The following is a 10,004-nucleotide window of genomic DNA, read 5'->3' as shown; positions in this document are numbered from 1 at the left end:
TTTTGCTGTTGTCGTCCCGTTCCCCCTACCCCCCCCTCCCGCTTTTTTAAACCCAGGGCCTTGTGCATGCCAGGCAGACACTCTACCACTGAGCCACATCCCCAGCCCCCTCTTCTTTTTAATTTCCAGTTTTCTGAAATTCTGAAATTTCACAATTTCTTGTTTTTGTTCCTGGATTCAGAATGTCATATCTGATAAGATCGGTTTTTTTTGTTTTTGTTTTTGTTTTGTTTTGTTTTTTCTGTTCCTTCATGGTCTCTATTTGCTACAGGTTCATTCTTTAGTTTAGACTTAAACAAAGACATGGTGGCACATGCCTGTAATCTTAGCAACTCAGGAGGCTGAGGCAGGATGATCACAAGTTCAAGGTTAACTTCAGCAACTTAACAGAGGCTCTAAGAAACTTATCAAGACACTGTATCAAAATTTGAAAAAAAAAAAAAAAAAGCTTGGGAATATGGGATGTACACTTAGGTTGGGTTCAATTCCCAGTACTTCTCCCGTAAAAAAAAGAGAGAGACAGACAGACAGACAGACACGAAGAAAAATATGACACTACAGTCCTTTTTTTAGAAGCTTTGAGGGGCTTGTCAGTTGGTGGCCCTTATTATAGGAGCTATTTGACCATTTAGATAGGATAACCAACCTTCCAGCTTCTGTAGGTCTTTTGTCAGAAGCAAGTCATTTTTCCCTCATCCAAATCAGTTTTTTACCTGCTTTCTCAGAGCCCAGTGAGGGAAGAAAGGGTTTGTTTCACTGTTACTTTTAGGGTTGTATGTTATTTCTGTCCTTAGTTGAACATAGACATGGTGTGAGAACACAGCTTTTCTTGTCAGCATATTCAGAGTAAACCTTCAGACTTATGCTAGAATCATCAGGGACAGGTAGGTGGGGGGAAGCTGCATTAAGTGGTGGAGATGACCTAGAGGTCTGATTTTATCTTTTGAGACTTTGAGCGTTCATTCATCCTGTTTTGAGTCCTACAATCTTTTCAAAGTACTGCTGCCTGCCATGCAGGAGCCAACTGTGGCCCTGAACCATTGTCTGGCCTCTGTGCTTGTAGGCTGCTGGCAATGAAGTGGGTTGCATAGTGGAGGGGGGGAATACTGATGCCATTAATCCTGAGCTTTTCCTGGGTTTTTGTTTGTTTTTGATTTTGTGGAGTTTGTTTTGTTTCATTTTTGTACTAGGTCTTGAACCCAGAAGGCTTTTTACAAACACTGAGCTACATTTCCAGTCCTTTTTATATCTTATTTTGAGACAGGATTTCACTGAGTTGATGAGGATCTTGCTAACACTGGTCTCTATCTTGCAATCCTTCTGCCTCAGCCTTCCATATCTCTAGGATTGAGTATATGCAGAGTACACCCAGCTTTTCCTGGATTTTAAACGTGTGCTAACACAGTTTCTTCACTTCTATCTCTACCAATCTCTTACAGGTTTAGGTTTCACTCTTCTTTAGTCTGCTAAGTTAACATTTGTCCATCTGCTTTCCAGTTCCCCCTGTTTTTAATGTCTGTTGTGTACTATCTCTTCTCTGTTGCTCTTTGTCCTCAAGTATTATACCTATTTTCTGTTTGTTTAGTTTCATTTTAGTGAGGTTTTAGAAGTGAGAGGAGAGAAACTTAGAAGTACAGTAAATCATCTCAGTTGTACAGGGAGTACCATTCAGGAGGGTGCCCTGATAAAGGCAGCTGAATTGAAGGGTTGAGATCCAACCTGTGTTTGAGTTATAGTAAGTACCTTGAACCTGGTCAGCCAGAGAAAGGGAGCTTCTTTGATTGTCAAAGGCCTTATGCTGATGAGAGGCCTGGGCTGCTCTATATATTTGCTGCTCTTGCCTATAATGGTAATTTGAAGTATGTTTCTGCTGATGATGTGTTTTTTTTTTTTAATTCTATAACAAATTGTGAATAGTTTTTACTAGATAAATTGAATAAAGTAATAAATTAGTTTTATTTTCACCTATTGATTAGTTTACAGTATAGCAACCTATTAGGTATTCAGTTAACTTTAAATTCATGCTCACTCACTTTTGTCTTCTGAACCATGTACATATTCAGTAAACATATTCAGTAAATTCAGGCATGACTGAATTACTTCAGTATCTCAAGTGCATATTCTTGTCCCATAAACAGTGATTGGCAGAGAAAGAAACTGAATCTAAGGGATTCTGAAATGTATATTTTTAACTGAGATAATATACAAACAGAAATATGCCTTGTGAAGTCAAATTACCAATGACTTCCTTAACTTTTTAGGGAGAAGTTAAAGTTAGTTCTCTACAAAGATATCATGTTGAGGGTGCTGATTGTCCACTTACTAATTTCACTACTCAGCAGCTTTAATTTCTTAACTTTTAGGTTGGCTTGAGGAAGAGGGAAAAAGGAGATAAGGAATAACTTGAGCAAAATTTTCTACTGTAGCCTTTTTTTAAAAGGAACACTAGGTACAGTGATAACTGTTACAGTGGTAGAACATAACTAACAACAGCAAAAATTTTGACTTTAATGAAATTAAATATTTCTCAAGTAATGATTAGGCACATTGTTTATGCTTTTTCATTAGTTATCTCTAATTTTAGCCTTTGTGCAGCTGTAATGTGGCAACATAGGACTCTTCAGAATAGTAATGTTTGTCTTCAAGATAATAATTTCTTTCCTTTGTACCGTTTTTTTTTGTTGTTGTTGTTGTTGTTTCTTTTTTTTCCCCTGTGTGTTGCCTCTGTCTGTTGCTTTCAAGAACAGGTTCCATGCTGGGTGTGGGATGTACACTGGTAATCCCAGCAACTCTGGAGAGTAAGACCAGAGGATCCGAAATTCAAAGCTAGCCGCAGGAACTTAGTAAGAACCTAAGCAACTTAGCGAGATACTGTCTCAAAATTAAAAGGAAGGGCTGGAGATGCGGTTCAGTAGTTAAGCATCCCTGTGTTCTGTCCCCAGTACCAAAACAGAAAAAGGACATGTTCCAACAATTAAGAATGTGAAGAGAGAGGCTACAGAATGGGAAAAAAATCTTTTGCTAACTACTCTTTTGACAAAGGATTAGTATCTAGAATATATAAAGAACTCAAAAAGGGCTGGGGTTGTGGCTCAGCAGTAGAGTGCTCGCCTAACACATGTGAGGCCCTCGGTTCAATCCTCAGCACCACATTAAAAAAAGAAAAAGAAAAAAGAAACTTAGTGAGACCCTGTCTCAAAATAAATATTTTTTTTAAAAAAGAACTCAAAAAGCACCCCAACTAAATCCTCAAATAACCTATTTAATAAATGGGCAAGTGAATTAACAGACACTTGCCACAAGAAAAAATACAGCTGGATACAGTGAAAAATATGCCTATAATCCTAGCAACTCGAGAGGCTGAGGCAGAAGGATTACAAGTCCAAAGTCAGCCTCAGCAGTTTATTGAGGTCCTAAGCAAATTCACAAGACTCTCTGTATCAAAATAAAAAGAACCAGAATGTAGCTCAATGATAAAGGACCCCTGGGATTAATCCCTAGTACCAGTAACAAAAAGAAGAAGTGCACTCACCCAACAAATACTGAACAAAATATTCAACATCATTAGCAATTAATGAAATGCAAATCAAAATTACCTTGAGATTTTTATCTTGTCTGAATGGCAGTCATCAAGAATGTAAACAATAATAAATTGGAGAGGATGTGGAGAAAAAGGAACCTTTTACACTGTTTATTCTATTGTAAATTAGTTCAACCACTATGGAAATCAGTATGGAGGTTCCTCAAAAAACTAGGCATAGAACCACCATATGACCCAGCTATACCACTCTTCAGTGTTTATACTTAAGAATTAAAGTCATTATACTATATTGATATATGCATGTTTATAATAGCACGATTCACAATAGCCAGACTATGGAACCAGCCCTAGGTATCCATCAACAGATGAATGGATAAGGAAAATGTAGTATATATACACAACGGAGTTTTATTCAGCCATAAAGAAAAATGAAGTTATGTCATTTTCAGGAAATAGGGTGGAACTTGAGATCATTATGTTAAGCAAAATAAGCCAATCTTAGAAAGTCAAGGGTCATATTTTTTATGTCATATGTGGAAGCTAGATTTGTAAAAGGAAAAGAAAGGTGATCTCCTGAAAAGCAAAGGGAGAAGCTGGACATGGAAGGCACACACCTATGATCCTAGCAACTTAGGAAGCTAAGGCAGGAAAATTGTAAGTTCAAGGCCAGCCTTAAAAACATAATTAGGCGGGCTGGGGATGTGGGTCAAGCGGTAGCGCGCTCACCTGGCATGCGTGCGGCCCGGGTTCGATCCTCAGCATCACATACAAACAGATGTTGTGTCCGCCGAAAACTAAAAAAAAATAAATATTAAAAAAAAAATTCTCTCTCTCTTTCTCTCTCTCTCTCCCTCTCTCTAAAAAAAAAAAAAAAAGAAAAAGAAACATAATTAGGCTAAAACAAACTTAGTGAGACCCTGTCTCAAAATATAAAAAAGGCTGGGGATGTAACTCAGTGGTAAAATGCCCCTGGGTTCAATCCCCAATACCAGCCTCCCAAAAAAAAAAAAAAAACAGAGAAAAGGTAAAATAGAGGAAAGGGACCAAGGGAGAAGGGGAAGAAGCAACAGAAAAATTCAGGGGAGTGAAATTGGCCTAGTTATTATATTGTGTGCATGTATGAATATATAACAACAATCCCATCATTATGAGCCAATAAAAAGATGTAAGGCTGGGGGATCAGTAACAGGTTCCAGAAGGAAAATACTTAGTTGTTTATTCAGTATTTTAGGAGAGTCTATTCTACAGAACAGAGAATGATGATAATTTTAATTCACAAGGATGGCAAAACCTAAAAGAATTATTTCATGGTTGAGAGCAGCCGCGGAGAAACCCCTTTGTTCTCTAAAATGGATCTTGCCACCTCCAGTTGTTGCAGTCTCTGCCTTGTCTTTGTAGATTTCAGTATCCTAAAATGTCAGGGGGGGAAATCTTATCTTCCCATCTTCCTTTATACATGGAGTGGTTGTTATATAGATAAATGAGACTTATTTTTTTTAAGTTGTATATGGAAACAATACCTTTATTTTATTTGTTTATTTTTTTAATGGGGTGCTAAGGATTGAACCTAGTGCTTCACACATGCTAGGCAAGTACTCTACTACTGAGCCACAACCCCAGCCCCAGTAGGATCTTTATTAAAAAAAATTTGTTTTGCATAAGTCCTAGTAAGTTCTAGAATAGTGGTTCAAAGGACCTAATAACATGAGGATGAAACCTCAATGGAAAATTGAGGCATATTTCCTTTTTTTTTTTTGTACTAGGAATTAAACTCACCACTGAGCTACATCTCCATCCTTTTTATTTTGAGACAGGGTCTTGCTCAGTTGCTGAGGCCATCCTTGAATTTGCAAATCCCTTAGCCTGCTGAGTGCTGAGATTACAGGTATGCACCACACATCTGGCCATGTATTTTCTTATATTTATAGAGAGACTAGTAAAAGTTATCCCAACTTAATTAAATTTCAGAGACATTCATTTATTTATAATCATTCAAAAAGTACTTATTGATTACTTCCCACAATCAAGCATGGTACTAGAGGATGAAGACAACATTTAAGAGACATCAAATAGGGCAAACTCTCCAGGAATCTTCCAGCTAATTATGGGAGGGAAGCATTATAAAAGAGTTATTTTGCCATGTATGTGTGAACTAGTCAGAATGAACCCAACTACTATGTATAACTATAAAGCTTTAATTTTTAAAAAGTTATTTTGCATGAGATAAATGCTACAAAGGAAAATAATATTTGTGAGATTCTATGGAATCCTTTCTGGCTTTTTTTTTTTTTTGAAACTAATTTGAGTATTTTAATCTCTATATAGGTTATCAGGAAATCTTGGCATGTTTGCTCACTATAACCATGCATAGGCATTTTATTATAAGGACTATTTTGCCTTTGAATGTAATTTGTTCCTCTTGGTCTTGAACTGTGAAATATGTATAGAGAGAATGACAGTAAAAAGCACACAAGTACCCATCAACTACCTTAAAAAGAAAGCATTAGCAACAATTTATGTTTATAACTTCCTGCGTGACTTCCCTCATACTTTCTCCTTCTATTTCCTATTGACTAGAATTTTATATTAATCATTCACCTATGTATGTTTTTTTTATTTTTCTGTATTCTTAAGTAGTTTTTTTTTCTTAGTTTTGTCTGATTTTGTTAAATGGAATCATGTTGTCTTGTCTCCCCACCACCCCCAGAACTGGGGATTATCAACCCAGGCATGCTCTACAATACCATTGGGTGCTGTATAACACTGAACTGCATGCTTGGCTCATTCTTTTTATTTGTTTGTTTGTTTGTCTTTTTAGCGGTGCTGAGGATTGAACTCCATGCTTCACACTTGCTAGACAAGCATTCTACCATTGAGCAACATCTCCAGCCCCTATTTATTTATTTTTTATTTTTGAGATAGGATCTAAGAGACTGTCGCTGGCCTCAAACTTGCAATCCTTCTGCCTGAGCCTCCTGAATCATTGAAATTACAGGCTTGTACCTAGAAATCTTGAGGATGTTAGAAAACTATGTAATATATGCCAGGAAATTTTCTTTTCACATTAAAGTCTACTTGTTATAGATGGAAAAGGAATAAAGAATTGAGGGAGATCTTTTTAAATAAAGTCAGCTAAAAAGTACATTCATGCTATGTGAATCCCACTGTATGGCTGTCCTAGCCATTTGTTTTTCTGAAGATTTCTCAGCCAAGTGATTAACCAAATTCCTCATTAAAGTAAGATTAAGTGTCTTTTCTCCAACTCCTTAGAGATTTATAGGATTATTTCCACATTATCACCTGATGACCGGTTTTAGCTATTGTAGAAATTATGCTTTTGCAGTTTATTTTATTTTGATACCAGGGATTGAACCCAGGGTTGCTTAACCACCAAGAAACCTCCCCAGCCCTTTTTTATATTTCATTTAGAGACAGGGTCTCACTGAGTTGTTTAGGACCTTACTAAATTGCTGAGGCTACTTTGAACTACTTTGAATCCTCCTGTCTCAGCCTCCCAAGCTGTTGGGATTACAGCTGTGTGCTACCATGTCCAACTGGATTATGCAGTTTATTTTATAATCCCAAGTACATATATGAAGATAAGAATTGGTGTGAATATACTTTGTATAACAACCAGAAAAAAAAAGAAGAAGAAGAAGAAGGTGAAGAAGCGGATGTAGGGGCTGGGGCTGTAGCTCAGTGGTAGAGTGCTTGCCTCACACACATGAGGCCCTGGGTTCGATCCTCAGCACCACAAAAAGACAAACAAATAAAAATAAAGATTAAAAAAAAGAAGAAGAAGCGGATGTAGCTAGCTAGCCCTTGCCTAGCACATGAAAGGTCCTGGGTTCAATGCCCAGCACTGCCATTGGAAAACGAGAGAAGGTTGTAGAGACTAGTGGAGATTATGACAACTTCTTTCTTAATCTAATAGTGCAACAAAACCAATGTTTTAGCCACCCAAATTGGGCAGGTGGTTTAGTGATACATCAGAATATTATTTTGATACTTTCTCTCCCAGGTTTGTTTATGTCTTACTGAGATGAAAACTAGCATGTTCAATTTTTTTTAATTTTAATTTGTTGTATGACAACAGAATGCATTATAATTCATATTACACATAGATCACAATTTTTCATATCTCTGGTTGTACACAAAGTTGAGTCACATCCTTCATGTCTTCATTACATGTACTTATTAGGGTAATGATAACCATTGCATTCCACCATTTTTCTGCCCCTATCCCATCCTCCTTCACCTCCCTCCCCTTTTTCCCTTTGCTAGAGTTCATTTAATCCTCCCACCCCCTCCCCACAGCATATTATGGATCAGCATCCTTAGCATGTTCAGTTTTTTAGCTCTTCTTCTGATGGAGTCCAAAGTGGAGATACTCTTGTCTTCTATTCCAACCTGAAACAAGAATAATATTGAAAAGAAAGAAAAAGAGACAGAAACTCATTTGATTATTTCTTTTTACCAGTTCTTAGCCTGAAAAGAGCTCTGATGCCTGGGTCACATGCCAGGCAACAATGCTAAATGCTTTTTATATGTTTAATTCTTGAAATAGCTCTGTTAGATACATACAAGTATGATTTTTCATTTTAATGGGAGGGAGAGCATGGGAGGATTAGATGAATGCTAGATAGGGAAGAGAGGGGTGGGAAGGGAAAGGAGGGGGCAGGGGATTAGCAGGATGGTGGAATGTGATGGACATCATTATACAAAGTACATGTATGAAGACTTGAATTGGGTGTCAACATACTTTATATACAAACAGAGGTATGAAAAATTGTGGTATATATGTGTATTAAGAATTGTAATGCAAAAAAAAGTACATGTATAAAGGCATAAATTGGCGTGAACATACTTTATATACAGAGATGAAAAATTATGCTATATATGTGTAATAAGAATTATAATGCATTCCACTGCTGTCGTGTATTTAAAAAAAAATAAAATAAAATCAATAAAAGATTAAAAAAATAAAAGGAAGTTAAAACAACTTGCCCAGATTTGCACATAAGCCGAGATCTATCTGAACTCAGCATGGCTTTCTTCAAAGTCCATTTCTCTTCATCATTATCTCCCTTACTTATCTTTATCCTTTACTTCTACTTGAAGAAGTCTTTCTTCCCTTCCCTCTTCTCATTTAAACCCAAGCCCTCTACTCATTTCTAAAATAGTCCCTCTCTGTGGAGCTTTTCAGGGACATTCTTTTATGTGAGATTTTCTTTTCAACAAAGCTAAAATTATAAATAAAATGATTAAAATTGTTTACATCTTGGAGACAGACTCAGATATTTAAGAGATTTGTTCATTATAGGGATTTGACAGGAAAAAAACCTATAGAAAGTTCTTAATAGTATTCAAGCTCTTAAAAAGTCTTAGACAAGTAACAGTGAAAATAGACTAATAGATGCTGGTAAAAAAAAAAAAAGCTGTAGTATGATTAATCATTGATTTTGATAAAAGGTAAATCATTATTTCAAAATAATGGGGTAAGAAGAGCTGAATTTGGGATGATGTGTCAGGAGAAGAGAAAGAAAAAACACACTATACATTATACATGGCGCCCCCCCCCCCCCTTAACTTAAAAATGTTAATCTTTACTGGCTGCCAACTACTTGTTGATTAAATATCTTAACTTCCAACCTCTATGCTAAGAAATCTAATCTTTTATTGTCCAGGCTTAAGAGGAACTCAGACTCAGCCCAGTATTTAAATTTCAGGGTCATAATTGTTTGAAGATTGCCTATGGCTAAATATAAAATCATACATATGGGTGGGGTATGGGAATGTGAGATAAACCTGTGCCTGGGTTTATCTGTTTTGATCAGGATTCCTTACTTCAGGAAAAGGAAATCAGAAATCAGTAGACCTCCTTAAGACAGAAACAGTGGCTATAAATGTCAATTTACAGGGTTATTATTAGGAAGATTTAAAAACAAAATGTTTTCAGCCTTTGTGAGTAAAGTCAAGATCAAAAATAGAATACTTTGGCCAGATGCAGTGGTGTATGCCTATAATCCCAGTGGCTGAGGCATTAGGATGGCAAATTTGAAGCCAATCTTAGCAGTACAAGGAGACCCTGTCTCAAAGTAAAAAAAAAAAAAAAAAAGGTCTGAGAATGTAGTTCAGTGACATAGTGCCCCTGGATTCAATCACCAGTGCCACGATGGGGGTGGGGGGCTTACGCTTTTACTCACTTAGCTAATATATAGAACTTTAATAGTGCATGAAACAGTGCTAAGGGAAGTATCTCAGGGAAGGCCCTAGATTCAGTTCCCAGCACTGGGAGAAAAAAAAAGAAATCTGAATGTCTCTAAGCCAAGTAAAAATCAGGATAATCTAAATGTCCATCTGGAGGGAACTCATTACATGTTGTGGCTTGTTTGTTCAAGAAAATTCTGTTCGAACATTTAAAATTATGTGGGGTTTTTTTTTTTTTTTTTTTTTTTTTTTT

At 36.5% G+C, this 10,004-nt stretch overlaps 1 protein-coding gene and 1 pseudogene across 2 annotated transcripts in view; both read left to right on the top strand.

Annotated features, from left to right (window-relative positions):
* The window catches only part of Znf609 (zinc finger protein 609), a 185,495-nt gene that overhangs the window by 103,803 nt on the left and 71,688 nt on the right, over positions 1 to 10,004 (top strand). The gene's annotated exons all lie outside the window — the stretch shown is intronic.
* LOC125613420 lies at positions 1,005 to 1,093 on the top strand (annotated as a pseudogene).

The sequence above is a fragment of the Marmota marmota genome, unplaced genomic scaffold (assembly GCF_001458135.2).
Source record: "Marmota marmota marmota unplaced genomic scaffold, marMar, whole genome shotgun sequence".
NCBI lineage: Eukaryota > Metazoa > Chordata > Mammalia > Rodentia > Sciuridae > Marmota > Marmota marmota.
Note: the sequence above shows the minus strand (reverse complement) of the source record. Positions and strands in the feature narration are given on the sequence as shown.